Source organism: Lissotriton vulgaris, chromosome 1_1, assembly GCF_964263255.1.
Source record: "Lissotriton vulgaris chromosome 1_1, aLisVul1.2, whole genome shotgun sequence".
NCBI lineage: Eukaryota > Metazoa > Chordata > Amphibia > Caudata > Salamandridae > Lissotriton > Lissotriton vulgaris.
In genome coordinates this window covers 1,878,394,131-1,878,413,149 of record NC_141685.1, presented here as the reverse complement: position 1 = coordinate 1,878,413,149, position 19,019 = coordinate 1,878,394,131, and the positions used below count along the sequence as shown (strand labels likewise).

The following is a 19,019-nucleotide window of genomic DNA, read 5'->3' as shown; positions in this document are numbered from 1 at the left end:
ATCTCACACAATTTACAGCCTAGTGTTTTTATGACAATTATTTTATAGATCAGATGGGTGGTGACAGAAGTGTGTGTTTGATTTTACAAAAACCCTAAAATCCTAACCTGGTGCTATATTGCATGTTCCAGGTATTGAACATATAGTATACTAAATTCTTACAAGATTTACTAATGCCTCCCAAACATACAGATACTGCAACTTGAAGCAATACCTCATAATCGAAAGGCTAATGAATGACATCGCTCTCAACAACTAGAGCTTGGTACAATTGTTAATAGTATCAATTATTAGCAAGCCTGTAACAAATGCAATAGTTCAGTGGAGTGGTGTGAATACTCCTACATACACATTATGGCTCAATGATGTAATCTCCCATTAGATGAGTATAAAAGGGCATGTTAATTTGTTACAACAGTGTTTTATAATAAGTCTAGAAGCCTTGCAACAGGTCAATGGGTCAGATACCTATATAATTTAAATTTTGAACAAGAGTGAAAGTAGAATAATATAAAAATGGAAGGACCAGACGGACCCTAGGATATGATATGAAATATTGAGTAGATGCCTCCGTCCACTTTCGTAATGCATTAGGAGGGGGTGAACTTAAAAACAAATGCAGCTATTTGCTCAATGGCTTGTATCTCATCCAGAGAATGTTCAACTTAAATGGAATTCACATATCTCTGATTGGTGGTCAAGATGCCAAGGGAGGGTGACGTGGCTTCATATGATAGTGGCATATTCAAAAATGCAGGCATTCTAAAGCTCAATTTTCTGTATGGAGTAAACTGTGCCCACAGATGCTCATCATATATTATTAGGTAGTTCCAAACACGTGGGTATGGCCCCTATTGCCAAGCATAGGTGGTGGTTTATAGCAATGCATGTTGCCTGTTCACTGATTATGGAACTATGGAAGGCAAAAGATCCACCTTTGTTTCACTCAGGGGCAGTAGCGGTCAGTGGTGGGAGTAGCTGCCGGGCGGTGACGTGGGGAGGGGGAGGGGCAGGAGGGGGGGGGTTGTAATCTATGGATTACGGAGGATTACTTGTAAGTGAACATATAAATAAATTAAACGAATTTTGTTGCATGCACTGCATCGCATTTGGGGATGCAGTGCGCGCAATGAAATTCATTTTATTTATTTATATGTTTACTTGCCTGTAATTCTCCGTAATCCATAGATTACTACCCCCCACCCTGCCCCTTCCCGTCCCCACGTCACAGCCCGGCAGCTACTCCCACCACCGACCGCTACTGCTCAGGGATTTGAAAGATGAAGGTTAGACCCACAGAAAAGGTTTATTATGAAAGAAATAGTTTGTTAGACAAATCTAAAAAGATTTGGGGCTGGTATCAGATTTAAAGAAGGTTTCACACATATGTTTGTAGTCATTGATATATATCTTTTTGGCTTTATCTGTATAATGGTGATGAATTACATTTTCTGTTGAAAAATGAGTACTAAAAAAGAAGAATTTCACGCATTAGATGCTGAAATGGTGAACTAAACAGGTGCCTCAAAAGAGTGTATATTGGTCAACACCACTTTAGATTTTGTGTTCCATGAAGATAAGTTAACTAGTCCCAGTGTTTGATATTGATGCTACAGCATCATTAAATGACCCTCAATTTAATATTTATGGGAGAGATTCTCAGGAAAAGAATAAATCTTCTGATCCTGATCTACTTAGAAATTACTTTATTTTCCTATGTTATAATTGCTGAGTTTAGGACCTGGCACAACATCACAGCCTTTGTTAATATAGCACCTGATGTTCAGCTCCCTACAGATAGGAAGCATTACATTCTTGCCATGACAGTTGTGGTCCATGCAAACTGTTGCACCTTCAGTATTTCCCTGGGTTATGTAAAGTCTCTGCCTCGCCTATTGTGCAGGAATATCAAATTGTCACTGGGCTCCCGTGTTTCTGCTGGAATTCTCCTTCTTGGTATTCCTCAGGGTTGTCTTCTTTTGCCTGTATTCTTCAATGTTTACACATAATGACAAATATATTATGTTGGAATTACCTGTTCATCACCTGAACTTGTCTGCAACAAATGATGTAATTTCCCTTTTAAAAAAGGGGGGAGCATCTTGTAAAATGGCTGAATTGTCTAATAAAGGTTTCTGTTTGTGTGGAGCAGAAGTGATAAGTGTTTAGCAAGGACTTGGGTAAGAATATTGAATGTTGAGAATGACTGACTTTTGGGCATGTTGAGAATTGACTGACTTTTGGGCAGGGTGTCCAGGAACTCCCTTTAGGTCTGAAGTATACCCAAATCCTGTTTTTGAAGTAAATAACATTGGTTTGACACAGATAAATTATCTAAACACCCAAAATGAGAATCTACATTTTGAATTCTGAGGATGTCCAAACATGCACAAACAATAGATGGGCAAATGCTTAACCACTTCAGCGCTAATGACAAGGGTAACTCGTCATGGACTTTCCATTGATTTCAATGGAAATTAAATAGGAAACTCAATAAAGCCTTAGCAGCCAAGAGGTTAAGTGTGCTAAGCACTTCACGCTTCGAATTATGCCTTCCTTAAATATCCACTGACTCCCAACAGGCACCTAAATATAATTCAATATAGCCATTGTGTTTATTTAAACTTTATACTCACTGGTTGATAACTGTTCCTGCAAGAAAGGAGCTTCAGCCAACTTGGTTACATGAAATAAATGTAAGAAAATAGGCTTTATATGTGTTCCTAGTCTGTTAAAGAAGGGGAAATTTCTCCTTTAGAAAATAGTGCCCTCACACACCTTTGCGAGTGTCATGCTTCATCATCGGGCGTTGTTCCTCGTGGGGGTGGCGCTGCTGTCCTCCACGGGCCCCACGAGAGGGCTCTTTATCGGAGATCTTTTAGGAGACGCCGCAGTTGTGCATGTGGGTGTTTGGGCGTAAAAGAGGGGTGTTGTGCTAGCGTGTTAAAAGTACCCTATCGGTACCTTGAGATTAGTTTATTCGTAGGTCCGTGGGGTAAGAGTAAAAGACAGGTTTTTGGGAAAATAGGGCGCCACTTTTTGACAAATATGATGGAGGTCGAGGTATTACTCTGCTGCTCTCAGTAACCGTGTGTGTTTGTGAAAGTGAAGCCTAGTCTACATGTTTTGCGCTGGACAGCTGGTCCCTATTGGATCCCGGTGAGCTTGTGAAGTGGATTAGTGCATTTAAATATTAAAAATATGAGCAGCGAAAGAAATCTCTATAATCCTATGGTACCTTTATTAAGGCTCTGTACTCATGGGAACACTTCAGTGGTGTTCCTGTTATTTACCCCTTCTTATGAATGGAGTTCCTCAACGGCGAATCTCAGCGGTTTTCAGGAGGGGTCTGGATGCGCCCTTTCGTGATGGCTTTTTTTGCCTACACAACCGCTTGGAGACTGCCACAAAGTTATTAGTTGAACTAGCTAATTCTGCAGGTTTAAAGCCAGTATGTTCTACTATTCTAGTTCAACAGGTTCATTCTAATTAACCTGTTGAACTAGAAGAGTAGAAGGGTAGTTATAGTTAGAATCTATTTTCCATAGTAAATCCACAACATTCTATTCTCAATAATTTAGGCGCCGGTTGACGAATCTTTGCAAAATTTTCAAAAACTTTTGGCCAGCTCCGGTCCGCTCCTATCCTAAAAGTCTCGGGGTGATTCATCAAGCGGGGGCCGAGAAAAAATTGGGGCCCCAAAACGTGTTTTCTAAACTACATTTCTTCCTAACATTTCACAGAAGACTTTCGGACTCTATATACCGACCTCTACATACCAATCACTAATTTAAGCTTTCTATTGCTATTGCAATATTAAAAACAGCAATATGCATGTAATAAAGTACGCCAAGTGAACGTTATAAGGATATTGAAAGTCACCAGTAGGTATGATGAACTGGCTGATTGCCTTTATACGGTAACGGAACATGACACTCCTAACATATACTTGGGGTAATGTATTCCTTAGGTTGCATGATGTTTACAGAGGACAAAGGATCTCATGTTTTGCTTGACAACTTTAAACATTATCATCACAGCAATATGTACACACCTCTAACTACCCTTGACATGGCCTTTATATTTTGAAATCCCCTAAACTTTCCAACCCTCAATCTATAAGACTGGAGATGTTCTTTGACTATGAGCAGGAATTTGGGTACACAAGCTAATCTCGAAGTTAAATGAACCAAACTCCACTTATTCCTACTCTACAAAAAGTCCTCCTTGTACTGCCCGAGTCCTCCACATGTGGAATGGAATGGAATGGAAAGACATTTGTAGAGCGCATGGCTACCCTTAAGCATCCCAGCGCTAGTAACTGACACGGGGGAGACAGAGGGCTACAGAGGGCTAAGGTAAAAGCATGGTCTTTAATTGCTTCAGAAAGGCCAAATGGTTAGTTGTCCCATCTGGACTTCTGTAACATAGTTAACAGTGGCAGACCAAAAAAGCTCATAATGCACTAAAAGACTTCAAAACCAGGCAAACAAATTGTGCCTTAAGCTATGCAAGCAGGACCACATTAAGACTGCCCTCGAAGCGCACAGTTGGCGACCAGTTGAAGTCATTTTCAAATTGAAGATTCCCCTCATTGTTTACAAAGCTTATAAGTGAAAAGGACCGTAGTATCTGCAAAAAGTAGTTCCGTGTTTCAACACATGGATAAGTCTCACAAATCAGATACTAACGTCATTCCAGAGAATGAATGATCGAGATTGATCCCCGGGAGTTCAAGGCCCAAAACTGTGGAATGCCCTAAGCTCCTCCTGGATACCAAATCCCAGCTACATTCACTTCAGCAAATTCCTGAAAACTAAATTATTCAGACTTGCTTTCTAAATAGACATTTAGAATCTGTGAGCTGTGATTAGTTAGGGGATCCACCCTCTATTAAAAGATATGCTTTCCACCTATACCTCTCGTGGTTGAGACTGGATAGTTTTCTTATCCCATTATGCACTCGGAAGTGGCCAGAAGGTTATATGTAGTGCATTACAAAACTCCTAAATACATAAATATATAATCAGTCTTATCTGCTTAGAGAATCGTGCTTTGCCTTCTGGGATTTTGCAGACTCCTACCAACTTTAAACTGCAAGTCCCTGAATTCAAAGAGCGTTAGAATAACGCAGGACTAGTTAAACTATTACACCAGATGATGGAATAGAAGTCTGGACTGATTGAAGGTACCACGCATAAATAATAATGTGAAACCAGCGACATCTTACTCTTTTTTGTTAAAAATAGAATTCCTGGTGAAATGAGCAGAAGAAAAGATGAAACCAGCTTAACTTTGGAACAAGAATAGTCAGCTTCGACGTTTCTTCACTCTGTCCATTACTTTTATATCCTTGTTGGCTTCTCATATGTATTAATCACTCCAGAATGTATTCACATTCCGTTGTCATATGCATTTTCAATTTTCTATTATGCTATTGTATAAGAATGTTTTTTCCTCTCTCTCCTCTCCTTCCCCCTCTCCTTCCCTTCCCCTTCCCCCTCCCCTTCTTTCCTTCTTATACCTATACAATTTAAACAGCTTTCATTTTTGTTAGGTACTAGCCAACTCTTCTGTACACCCTCCTTTATTGTATTCACGCTGCACTGCTGGTCTTTTGTTCTTCTTGTTAGATTCTCAATAAAGCTTTTTAAACTGAAAAAAAGAACAATCCGCTTCTGCTAGGCCAACTGAAGTGACATATTCTGGGCTGAGAAGGGAACATGATTGACATCTAGTGTGCCCGAGACAGTTACCTGCTGCTCATACACACCGCCCATTCATGCCTGGGATACTCTCTTATTTTGGCAGCAGGGGAGAATTGTGTGCTGTGGAGTTCTTTCCCATATTTACAAATCAGCTGGGCGGCCACTGCCTAATCTCTGCAAATAGGGAGAGCGAGGTGAGTGCAGAGGTCTGCTCTGGCTTTGTCCACCAGTGGTTCTGTCATCTCGGTGGACGAGACAAAGAATGGAAGGTTTCCTTCTGTTGTAACAACCAAGCGTCAAGAGACAACCTGCAGGCGGGCAGTCTGACAATTACTACTCGCTTGTAATATTTTTTCACAGGCGAGTAGTGGTGTTTTCTAATTTTACAAGCTCGTTCTAACACGAGAACGTGCCTGTAATAATAGGAAAATAATTAGCAGTCCTTTACATGGGCATTACAGTATGCCTCTTACTTTTTTCTACATATATTTTCCCACAGACAGTTTCTTATTCTCTTTTAAGTGAGCCTGTCCCCAATATGAAGTACATGAGAAAGAAACTTTCGGATTTGTATACCTTCTCAGTTCAAACTGCAGACTGGCGAGTGTACATTGAAAACTGAATGACTGGTGTGTCTCCCCGTTAGCTGTTGTTATAATAGGTACCTTTATTTACTTAGGGGCATATGTACGAAAATCCCTCTTTGCGATTCTCGAATAGCGATTTTTTAGAGATCGCTATTTGAGAATTGCAAATAGGGATGATTGTAAAAAAATCGCAATTTTTTGGCGATTTCTTAATATTCCTTAATTGCGATTAGCAAATTGCGAATGTAAGGAATACTTTCCCATTCATTTCTATGGGCCAGGAGGCCCATAGGAATGAATGGGAAGTTATTCTCAATGTGCGATTTGCAATTTGAGAATCGCAAATTGAGAATCATTTCAAGGGTGCAAAGGTGTCATAAGGACGCCCTGATGCACCCCTGAAAGTTACATGTGTGCGCATATGGAGCACATACATGCCCCACATGTATGTGCGCCACATGGCACCTTTACAAATGCCAAAAAGTGCATTTGTGAACGAAATCGCAAATTAAAACCAACTTCAAGTTGGTGTAATTTGTGATTTCTTAATGAGAAATCGCAAAACTTGGGTGCTTCATACATAGCATTTAAGGAATCTGACGTAAAATTAAGGAATCGCAAATTTTGCGATTCCTTAATTTTGCGATGCGATTTTAATCATACATCGTATTATCCGTTTTTTTTGTCGCAAACGCTGCTTTTTTGAGAATCGCAGCGTTTGCGACTAAAAAAGGATGATACATATGCCCCAATATGTTTATTTCTTTTGAAATCACTCCACATGTCCCTAATGTAAATATCAGCATACATTGGCCATTGTCTATGATAGCCCACGGTGACGCCTGTGTTTGAGCCGATTATACGAATTCCTTGAAATATGAACCAACCCTCTAATGCCATCTCCTGTTTTGAAGCAGGTGTGCTTTGGTGCCCTTGGATTACAGGCAGGAACCACGCCAGCCCTTTATGGAAACACTACCCGAGTAAATGTTTTGTGCGCGGTGAAAGCGAGCTGTGCAAGAGCACTTTGAGCTCCAACGAGGTGTGCAAATCGCATAACAAGCTCATTGCCTGATATGCATTAACCTTTATGGATACAATATATTATTATTGCTTCATGTAATTGATTGCTCAACAAGCGATGACTGGCGCAGCATGAGACGGTTCTTCTGTTGTTTAATTTTCACACTTAACTCCGCGCCTTGTTTGCAGTTAGTGTGAAATATTTGCTAACGCAAACCTTCCTGATCTTTCATAACAGCTCCTGTATTTGCGCACAGGGTGTGGGCCTCCGAATTGTATGCAATACGGCCCGTTGGGGCGAACTTATAGGAAGAGCCATCTTCTTAAAGAATGAGCTCATGTTACATCTATGGAACGGTTCGTGCCAAAAAGCAGATTAATGCAATGCAGAAATGTACTGTAAACAGAATAACACTTTTACAAATATTAAAAGTAAACGTGTTCAAGAGCCAAATGCACGTCACGAATTGGAGATCACAGTCATTTCGGTCATTAATTTACTGTTTAGTAACAAATTGTATGACAGCCTATAGTTAGTGTACATACTCTAGTGGGTAAGCAGACTTCTGTTTTAATATTGCACAAGGAGTTTTCAAGGGTCAATGGCTTGGTGGACCAATGAACTAGCTGCTACCTTTGTGCTGAGGCAGGCTTAGCAAAAGCAGCCAATATTTCAATGTCTTTCTTCTCTATAGTTTCATTCCCACTGGATGGACGGTTCTAGAACGAGACAATCCTGTAAGCAAGAAAGGCAGCCCTCCTGCCAAGGAAGGGGTGGCAAAGTATACTTTTCCATAGGGCTATCCAACTCATTCCACCGGGCATTAAAGAGAAGTCACAGGAGGGTGGGATACTGATTCATGTGAGAATTTATTGTGATTCAGTTTTGCTCATGTCCCAGTAAGCCAGAGACAGAATTAGTCTGATTGAACATACAGCTAACGTTCAAGAATGCTCTCATTTGGAGCTCTGCTTCATCTGTGGCCGGCAGCTTTACATATCACTATATAAAACCTGTGCACACCTAGAACAATTTGCTAAGTCATTGATTATATATCCAGCCAGTAAAAGGCCAAAGTAGTAATGCATGTATTGAAGGGATTATTATGTTACCTGAAGGTCACAGGTTTGAATTGTGGTGGGCCCAGTGCCGGACTGGCCGTACCAGGCATCAGGTGTTTCCCCGGGAAGCTGGAAGGGTGGGGGACGGATTTTCAGCGGTGGACGGACGGTTTTGTTACTGGGGACCAGTTTGCAGCAGTACTGCAATATCGGCCCCTAGTAACAAAAGCAGCAAGCAAGCATTTCCCGCCTCCTGGGGCAAAGCAGTGGTTCCCCAGGGGTTGGTCTGAGAAAACTGCTAGGGCTGCTTTGGGTTCCCAGTCCAGCCCTGGGAAGGTCCACTAAATTTCTCCTACTCTCCAGGACGAGAAAATTAATGCCATTAAGATGAGTAATGGTTAACTGACTTGTAGGCATGTAAACAGATTTGTGGTGCTAAGCTTTGCACCCATGAGCTGTTTCACTGGCAACCTGTGCAGCTGTTTGATTTAAATACTGTCCTTTTTGTTTTATTTTCCAGAAAATTTTTCAGTGTCCCTTAATCTCCCAAATGAATGGTTGGTTCTCCCAGGGTCACCCCTTGTGTGAGCCCTGACAGGGAGACCCCCCATTAGTTTCCCCACCCATAGTCCCAATGAGGTCGATGCCATTAGCACAAACGGATACAACCCTGGCTGATGCATACTCAGTGCTATTTATTTGAGCTGCACTACGACAACCAGTAGGTGTTCATTCTTAATTTCATCGTAAAATACTTTGGTTCACTAATGTCAATAAAAGATTTTGATGGCAATAGTACTGTAGGAGATCATTTTGCTGGCAAGAATTACACTTTTTTTTAATTTGATAAAAATATCAATTATTTAACACCTTCCATGCTCAGGACGGCTCCTGGCCGTCTTGAGTCACAGTAGGCGTGTGCTCATGACGGCCGGGAGCCGTCCAAACGATGCCGCTCCACCCACGCGCGATTAATTCCCCGCCTGTGCGGGAGAATTAATCAGTGGGCGGAGTTCGGATGGCTCCCGGCCGTCATGAGCACACGCCTACTGTGACTCATGAAGGCCGGGAGCCGTCTTGAGTACCCAAGCACCACGCCCTAGCCCCGCCCCCCCCCTCGCACCGGAGGGGAATTTGCCCTGTGGCGAAGGGGTTAAAATCATTTTATGTAATATTGTTGTATATAATATTTGTTTTTGATTTTCATGCATATTTTAATTTATTTATTTGTAATTTGTTTAAAAGTTTAGAATCAAATTCCATTGAAAAAATTATCTTTTTTAATTTAGTAATTACAATTTAATTGTGTAAGTAGTTAATTACATTTTCCAACAATTAATTAATCTTTCTATGTAAATGTTTGTTAAATGTAATATTGTTTATTAATTATTGTGTTAGTGTTAAACTTGTGTGCATTTTGGACATCACTCATTTTTAGATTTGTTAAGATATTATTTCAGAATTATGTGATGGGTTGTTTGGTTCGTAGGGGAGTAGGGTGGGAGGAAAGTTCAATGTATATTCTTTAATGTTTTAAATTAATTAATTAATTTTAATTCATTCATTTATTAAATAAAGCATTTTTATGAGCATTTGCTTTTTTTAAAAATTGTTCAATATATATATATATATATGATACTATTTGATATTTATTGTTTCTAATTATACTTTGTGTTTACTGTCTGAAAAATTATAATATTTTTTATTATTTTTATATTTTTGGTGGTTTGGTTATATTCTTCTTATCTAACTTGCATTTTAAAATAGTATGCTCACTTTAATGGTTGTTTATTTACCTAGTATTTTTAAGGTTTTTTATTTACTTTTTTTCAATATAAAATGTTTTAAATTATTTTTTATTTACATTAACATAGTTTTATTTTTATTACTTAATTAAAACTTGTTTTATATTGTTTTTTACTTTGATTTATGTATTTTTCCATTATTTCATTTTTGGAATAGTAAATGTGACTTTTGTAGTAGAGGTCTAAGCATTTTTCTACCACTGTATACGTTCGATTGGGAATAGTACATTTGACCTCTTCAAAGTCCAACATTTACTCTATTGCCTTTTAGACTGGAGTGAGAATAGTATATCTACCACCCCGCCGCCTGAAGTCCAACACTTTCCCTACTATTGCTTACATTGGAGTGCGAATAGTAAATCTGAACCCTCCAAAGACCAACACTTTTACCAGCTTTACTCAGTGTGGAGAGGGAATAGTAAATATAACCCCTACAAGTCCAAGGCTATCACAAATGTTGCTAAGTCCAGAGTGGGAGTAGTAAATCTGACCCCTCTAAAGTCCTAAACTTTCCTTACTGTTGCTCAGTTTGGAGAGGAAATTGTACAAATGACACCTTCAAAGTCCAACACTTTCCATATTGTTGCTCAGTATTGAGTGGGAATCGGAAATTTGAACTATCCATAGTCCAATACTTTTTCTTCAGTTGCCCAGTTTGGATGGTAACATTAGATGGGACTGCTCCAAAATCCAACACTTTCCTTACTGTTAATTAAATAGGAGTGGGAAAAGTACAACTGATGCCTCAGAATCCAATAATTTTACCAGTGTTGCTTGGTTTGGATTGGGAATAGTAAATGTGACAACTGCAAAGTCCAACAATTTTCATACTATTGCTTACGTTGGAGTGGGAATAGTAACTTTGATCGTTCCAAAGTGGAATGCTTTCCCTACTTCAGCTTAAGTTAGAGCTTGAGTAGTAATTTACATTTTCTTTATTTTTGATTTATGTTTTCTCAAAGACTTTGTTTACATGGATTTATAAGGGTATGCTTGTTTTGTTAACCCCTTCGATGCGGCCGCGATTCCCCTGGTGTGCTGTAAACAGCACGAACAGGGGCGGGCCGTGACGAACCCCAGCCATCATCAGCACACAAGCACCGTAGTGCATGACGGCAGGGGTTCGTCATGAGCATGGAAGGGGTTACGTGAATATTAAGCTTGAACTAGAATTGTAATAATGTTTGGGGTTTATATGGTTTATATACTATTTGTATTGTTTATCTATGTTTTTACAATTTAATGTATACTAGCCTTTGTGATTAGTTTTAAAGTATTTTAAGTTGGAATGTCTTAGAAAATGGAATGTGTTTTTGTATTTTTTGTTATTTAAATTTAAAGTATTGTCTTCAATTGTATAATTGTATTTTATATGTTTTCTAACTTTTAAGAGAAATGTATTTTTATAATACATGTATTAATTATTTAAATATGTATTAGATAGAGTTTTTAGAATTTATGAGTATTAAAATATTTTCATTGAGTTATTTCTGTTTAGTTTAGCATACATTTATTTTTGTTTACATATTGCTGTTATTTTTAAGTTAATACATTTGTTTACCTTTTAATTATAAAAACAATTCTTAAACTTTTTCAAGTTATTGTTTTCTTGAAGTTATTTTAATCCTAAATACTTTAAAATATACATTGACCTGTGTATGTTTGGTATTTTTGGCCCAGTTAGTTTTGTAGTTGAAACTATTTTCTTTACGTAGAAAGTATTTTTGCCACAATATTTATTTGTTTACCCTAATGCAATTCCCATGATAGCAAGCCAATAGAGATGCCTACTGGCTGACATTACCCGCATATCTTTTCGCAAACAAATAGTGGGTTATAATTCAGATAATGGGGTTTAACATAAATACAAATGCACCTGCTTTTCGGTTTAACCTTAAATTTGAACATTTTTCGTACAATACAAATGGCATTCACAAGATGGAAAATGAATGATGACTACAGAGGACAACCCCACCTTCCACTTCTTTTTACTCTCTTCCTTTGTTTGGAGTAGTCTCGGTGGACACCACATCCTCCCACCAAAGAAACCCTGTTTTCGGCCAGCTTCCCACTATTGTCAACATCACTTTTCACAGCTCCTTAGTCATTAGGGAGCAGGAATGATGACTTCACAGGGCACCGTCCCGCGAGGATTTAGGCAAGTAATACCCTTTCTTTAGAATGCAATTTATCCTTTGCTAGACAGTCTCTCTCTCTCTTTGTCGTACTCAGACCCACATGGAAGGAAGCCAGCAATTAAAGACTTTTACTCTGGAGCTCGAATAACTCTCACACACATTGTGTTTTGGATATTTACACCGTTTAGTAAGAATAGAGCACTCTGTCCTGGGTCTGTTCCCTAGTATGATGTGGATCAGTGATCCATCTCTATAGCTCGTTTTGTTTATTAACCACAAATTAGTGTGGCTAACATTGTTGCCACTTGAATTTAGCCTGAAAAGGGGTGGGGATGGGGTTCTACCTCGTACATGTTCAATATGGGCTGCTATGGAAGCCTGAAAGAAACAGTCTGATTGCCCTCTAAACTACTAAAGGGTTTTGCTCATGCAAGTAGAAAAGGGTATCTGCTGATTGAAAATCCTAGATCTCACTTTACAGAATAATGCTCAGTGAGCACCAATGCCTACAGATTGCATTCACTCCGTTACACCTGAATCCTTCAGGTAGCGTTTCTCCAAACTTTTTGCTTCTTGCCTCTGGGTTTTGCTGATTCTCTTGTGGTGGCCTTAGGGTCTAGGGCACTTCCCCACTGTAAATACAGTGGGAAAGTGCACACGCCTTCCTACACACGTTAGGAGGTGGTGCTTACCATGTGTCTATGAATACGTGTCCAGACTGCCATTGCAGGCTGGTGTGTGCTTTGGACCGATGGTGCTCTGAAATACGTGCCAAGACTGCCATTGCAGGCTGGTGTGTGCTTTGGACGGATGGTGCACTGAAATATGTGCCCAGACTTCCATTGCAGGCTGATGTGCACGTATTGTGCATGTACTCAGACTGGCCTGTTTAAGTCACTAGCCATCCTGAGGGGTCCTTTTACCGCCACCCAAGTACCCCAAAGGTATGTCTTAAAGGGGTGAAGCGAGTGGAAGGTGAAAGGAAGGGCAGATACACATGTATGTCCCTTGCCCTGGTAGTGACGAATACTCATGCATGTTATCACTGTGTATGGGGTTTGCTCTTGCAAAACCAACAGTTGATGGACATAATGCAGAACAATGCCATACATTCACCCCAGTACAGAGATCTGGGTCTAAATCCATCGTTTTTTTGCACTTCACACCACCCCAGTTCAGACATGGCCATATGCAAATTAGCCTTGACCCTGTGCCTCATGGGAACAGTCCAGCCCGAACTGCCAAACCAGGTCTTCCCTGGACCGGAATCAAGCATCCTAGGACCGGTTTCTGGCTATCAGCCGTCTTCAGCCAGGATAGCTTGACTCCAGTGGTGTGGAGAGCATGGGGCTCACGTCTGAGCATATCCTTCCCACTCGGGCTGACAAATGCAAAACCAACAGTTGATGGACAGAATGCAGAACAATGTCATACATTCACCCCAGTAAAGATATCTGGGCCTAAATCCATAGTTTTTTTGCACTCCACACCACCCCAGTTCAGACATGGCCATATGCAAATCAGCCTTGACCCTATGCCTCATGGGAACAGTCCAGCCCGAACTGCCGAGTCATGTCTTCCCTGGACCGGAATCAAACATCCCAGGACCGGTTTCTGGCTATCAGCCGTCTTCAGCCAGGATAGCTTGACTCCAGTGGTGTGGAGAGCACGGGGCTCACGTCTGAGCATACCCTTCCCACTCGGGGTGACAAATGCAAAACCAACAGTTGATGGACAGAATGCAGAACAATGTCATACATTCACCCCAGTACAGAGATCTGGGCCTAAAGCCATCGTTTTTTTGCACTCCACACCACCCCAGTTCAGTCATGGCCATATGCAAATCAGCCTTGCACCTATGCCTCATGGGAACAGTCCAGCCCGAACTGCCAAGCCATGTCTTCCCTGGACCGGAGTCAAGCATCCTAGGACCGGTTTCTGGCTATCAGCCGTCTTCAGCCAGGATAGCTTGACTCCAGTGGTGTGGAGAGCACGGGACTCACGTTTGAGCATACCCTTTCCACTCGGGGTGACAAATGCAAACCCAACAGTTGATGGACAGAATGCAGAACAATGTCATACCTTCACCCCAATACAGAGATCTGGGCCTAAATCCATCGTTTTTTTGCACTCCATGCCACCCCAGGGCCATATGCAAATCAGCCTTGACCCTGTGCCTCATGGGAACAGTCCAGCCCGAACTGCCAAGCCATGTTTTCCCTGGACCGGAATCAAGCATCCTAGGATCGGTTTCTGGCTATCAGCCGTCTTCAGCTAGGATAGCTTGACTTCAGTGGTGTGGAGAGCACGGGACTCACGTCTGAGCATACCCTTCCCACTCGGGGTGACAAATGCAAAACCAACAGTTGATGGACAGAATGCAGAACAATGTCATACATCCACCACAGTACAGAGATCTGGACCTAAATCCATCGTTAGATAATGGGGTTTAACATAAATACAAATGAACTTGCTTTTAGGTTTAACCTTAAATGTGAACATTTTTCGTACAATACAAATGGCATTCACAAGATGGAAAATGAATGATGACTACAGAGGCCAACCTCACCTTCCCCTTCTTTTTACTCTCTTCCTTTGTTTGGCGTAGTCTCGGTGGACACCACATCCTCCCACCAAAGAAAACCTGGTTTCGGCCAGCTTCCCACTATTATCAACATCACTTTTCACAGCTCCTTAGTCATTAGGGAGCAGGAATGATGACTTCACAGGGCACCGTCCCCGCGGGGATTTAGGAAAGTAATCCCCTTTCTTTAGAATAAAGTTTATCCTTTGCTAGACAGTCTCTCTCTCTTTGTCGTACTCAGACCCCCATGGAAGGAAGCCAGCAATCAAAGATTTTTACTCTGGAGCTCAAATAACTCTCACACACATTGTGTTTTGGATATTTACACCGTTTAGTAAGAATAGAGCACTCTGTCCTGGGTCTGTTCCCTAGTATGATGTGGATCAGTGATCCATCTCTATAGCTGGTTTTGTTTATTAACCACAAATTGTTGTGGCTAACATTGTTGCCACTTGAATTTAGCCTGAAAAGGGGTGGAGGTGGGGTTCTACCTCGTACATGTTCATTATGGGCTGCTATGGAAGCCTGAAAGAAACAGTCTGATTGCCCTCTAAACTACTAAAGGGTTTTGCTCATGCAAGTAGAAAAGGGTATCTGCTGATTGAAAATCCTAGATCTCACTTTACAGAATAATGCTCAGTGAGCACCAATGCCTACAGATTGCATTCACTCTGTAACACCTGAATCCTTCAGGTAGCGTTTCTCCAAACTTTTTGCTTCTTGCCTCTGGGTTTTGCTGATTCTCTTGTGGTGGCCTTAGGGTCTAGGGCACTTCCCCACTGTAAATACAGTGGGAAAGTGCACACGCCTTCCTACACACGTTAGGAGGTGGTGCTTACCACGTGTCTTTAAATACGTGTCCAGACTGCCATTGCAGGCTGGTGTGTGCTTTGGACCGATGGTGCACTGAAATATGTGCCCAGACTTCCATTGCAGGCTGATGTGCACGTATTGTGCATGTACTCAGACTGGCCTGTTTAAGTCACTAGCCATCCTGAGGGTACCTTTTACTTCCACCCAAGTACCCCAAAGGTATGTCTTAAGGGGTGAAGCTAGTGGAAGGTGAAAGGAAGGGCAGATACACATGTGCTTAGGACAGCGTCCGCGCAGCGGACGCGTGCAGCGGGCGCGCCGGAAGCGCGCCGAAGTCGAGCCAAAGTCCAGCCCGTCTGCGCCCGTCCGCGGCCGGACGGGGCGCGGGGCCACAACCCCTGGCCTATCCTTATCGACAATTATAAGGTATGGCAGACAAGACTTGCTGAATATCTGTCCAACCTCTCTGACATGCAACAAACACTCGATGCATGCTCTGTCACTAGTAAAATGCCCCACCTGCACTTTTGCCCCTGTCATCAATCAGATATTGCCCAGTAACATCAATATACTTAAGGCTGCGCTGCTTAATTGCAGATCTCTTCGCAAACACAGCTTAGAAATATTTCACCTGCTCGAGGAAGACTATATTCAAATCCTGTTTCTGACTGAAACATGGCTGGATGAACATTCAGAGCCCGATATCGTACAGGCTCTTCCGACTGGTTTTACCCTTACCAGGTTGGATAGGAAAGATGGTAGAGGGGGAGGCATAGCGATAGCCACTAAGACTCCATTAGAATGCACCCTCTCCCATATCTTGATTGATCACAGTGAGGCGGCCACTTTTACAATCACCACTGGTCCGAATCATTCCTTTTCAGGCATCCTGGTGTATCGGCCCCCTGGACAACTATATGACTTCACCCCTACTTTGGTTGAAGCCATTACTCATCTGGCAATAAAAAAATCACGTCTCCTAGTACTTGGTGACCTAAACGTCCATTTTGACGATCCACTTAATAAAGAGGCGGCAGAAATCAGATCTGAATTACGCACCTTAGAACTAGAGTTAAAAAATACTGCCCCCACACACCAACACGGACATTTATTAGATCCTGTTTTTGGAAATTGGAAGGGAATTGAGACCTTAGATCCTCAGCCAATCCCCTGGTCTGATCATCACATAGTGCCGATAGTTATTCAACTAGAAAAGGCGGAGTTATATAACCAAAGCTCTCAGCGCTTCAAGCGTAGAAGCTGGAAAAATTTTTCCATAGATGCTTTTTCTCACATAATCCAGGCCACCGGCCTCCCAATAGGAAATGACAGTGAGACTGTATATGCTCAGCTACAAAACAATATCGCTAAAGCACTGGATACGACCGCCCCCAACCGCACTATTACCAATGCTACTAGAACGAAAAAAACTGCCCCGTGGTATAATCAAGAGCTCCAGACTGCTAAAACAGCATGCAAGAAACTCGAAAGAGATTGGCGTGTAAATTTCTGTCCAGAAACAAAAATTAGATATAAAACAGCTCAAAAAAACTACTATAAACTGGTGCGAGCGTCCAAAGCCTCCTATTATAACACACGCATTGTGGAAGCGGAGAATTCCTCTAAAGAGCTATTTAAAATCTATAAAGAAATCTCCACAGTCGAATCCAACCCTACCTCTCAGAAAGACTCAGTGGATACCTGTAATAAAATTGCAAAATACTTTTCTGACAAAATCACCAACATTTACGCTAATTTTTCTGGCAATATAAAATCTGGCATTGATTTTTCAGAGGATGTAGATCACATCAACACGTCTCTCCACCTATGTGCTTTCTCTGTACCTCCAACTGGAATCTTGGAAAAAATGTGTAAGGGGATTAAATCTGGATCACCCCGTGACCCCGCACCTCCGAAAATATTAAATGCTAGCCTCCCGGTCCTGGAGCCACACTTTAGACGTATGTTGGAAACATCTTTCTCCACAGCCACCCTCCCTGCTGACTGGAAACAAGCCATAGTGTTTCCCATTAAGAAAAAACCAAATTTAAGTCAGGACATACTGGAGAATCTTCGCCCAATTTCCCTACTCCCCTACCTTGCCAAGTTGGCCGAGAAAGTGGTCAACGTCCAACTAATGACCCATCTCGAAACCCAAAATATCTTCCACCCATCTCAATCGGGTTTCAGAACAGGTTACTCCACAGAGACGGCTCTCTTAAGAGCTATTGAAACTCTGCGGGAGGGAGCTGATAAAGGCAAAACTATGGCTTTGATCATGCTGGACCTCAGTGCCGCGTTTGACACTGTAGCTCACTCCATACTGCTACAGTGTCTAAACAGAGCGGGAGTCACTAAAAAGGCTCTATGCTGGCTGAAGGCTTTTTTAACAAACAGAAGCTTTCAGGTCCAAAGAGGGACCTATCTCTCTGAAAGTTTGATCTTAGAACAGGGGGTACCTCAGGGCTCGACCCTGAGTCCCACCCTGTTCAATTTATATATGTCCCCTTTGGCAGAGGTGATCCAATCGTTCGGCGTAGAGCTTGTCTCTTACGCCGACGACACTCAACTCTTGATCTCCCTGTCTCAATCCCCCTCCTCTGAGGCAGATAACTTCAACTCATGTATGTGCAAGGTGGCTACATGGATGAACGAGCATTGCCTCAAATTAAACGGAACAAAAACAGAGGTACTCGTCATAGGGGGGAACAACACCAACTGGACCAAGGATTGGTGGCCCTCATGTCTGGGATCATTACCCTCCCCCAGTCTGGAGGCCAAGAACTTGGGCGTCTGGATTGACACCAAACTTTCATTTGACAGTCATGTCAAAAAAATAGTTGGAAAATGCTTCGGAGTAATGAAGACACTCCGTCGCACCCTGGATCTTCTTCCCCTGAGTTCCAGGCGTACCATGACGCAGGCCCTCATCACATCCCGAATTGACTATGGGAATGTGCTTCTTTTGGGAACCTCAGAAAAAAACGTCAGGAAGTTACAGGTCCTCCAAAATTCAGCAGCACGCCTTGTGCTACGACTTCCGCGAAGAGCTCCTTCCAAACCTTCCTTGGATGCTCTACATTGGTTGCCCATAAAAAAGAGAATAATATTCAAGGCCCTTCTCTGGTGCCACAGAATTGTTCACCACAGAGCCCCCTCCTATCTGCTTGACTTAGCCTCACCCTATGAACCTTCCAGATCCCTTCGCTCGAAGGGAACAGGTTTGCTTAAGATCATGCGCCCAAAAAAAGCCAGACTTGGAGGTAGATCCTTTCGCATTCTCGCAGCCAAGGAATGGA

The 19,019-nt window shown here is 41.8% G+C and overlaps 1 protein-coding gene across 2 annotated transcripts in view; it reads right to left on the bottom strand.

The window, feature by feature from the left end:
- Positions 1 to 19,019, bottom strand: part of CFTR (CF transmembrane conductance regulator) — a 1,194,762-nt gene that overhangs the window by 350,735 nt on the left and 825,008 nt on the right. The gene's annotated exons all lie outside the window — the stretch shown is intronic.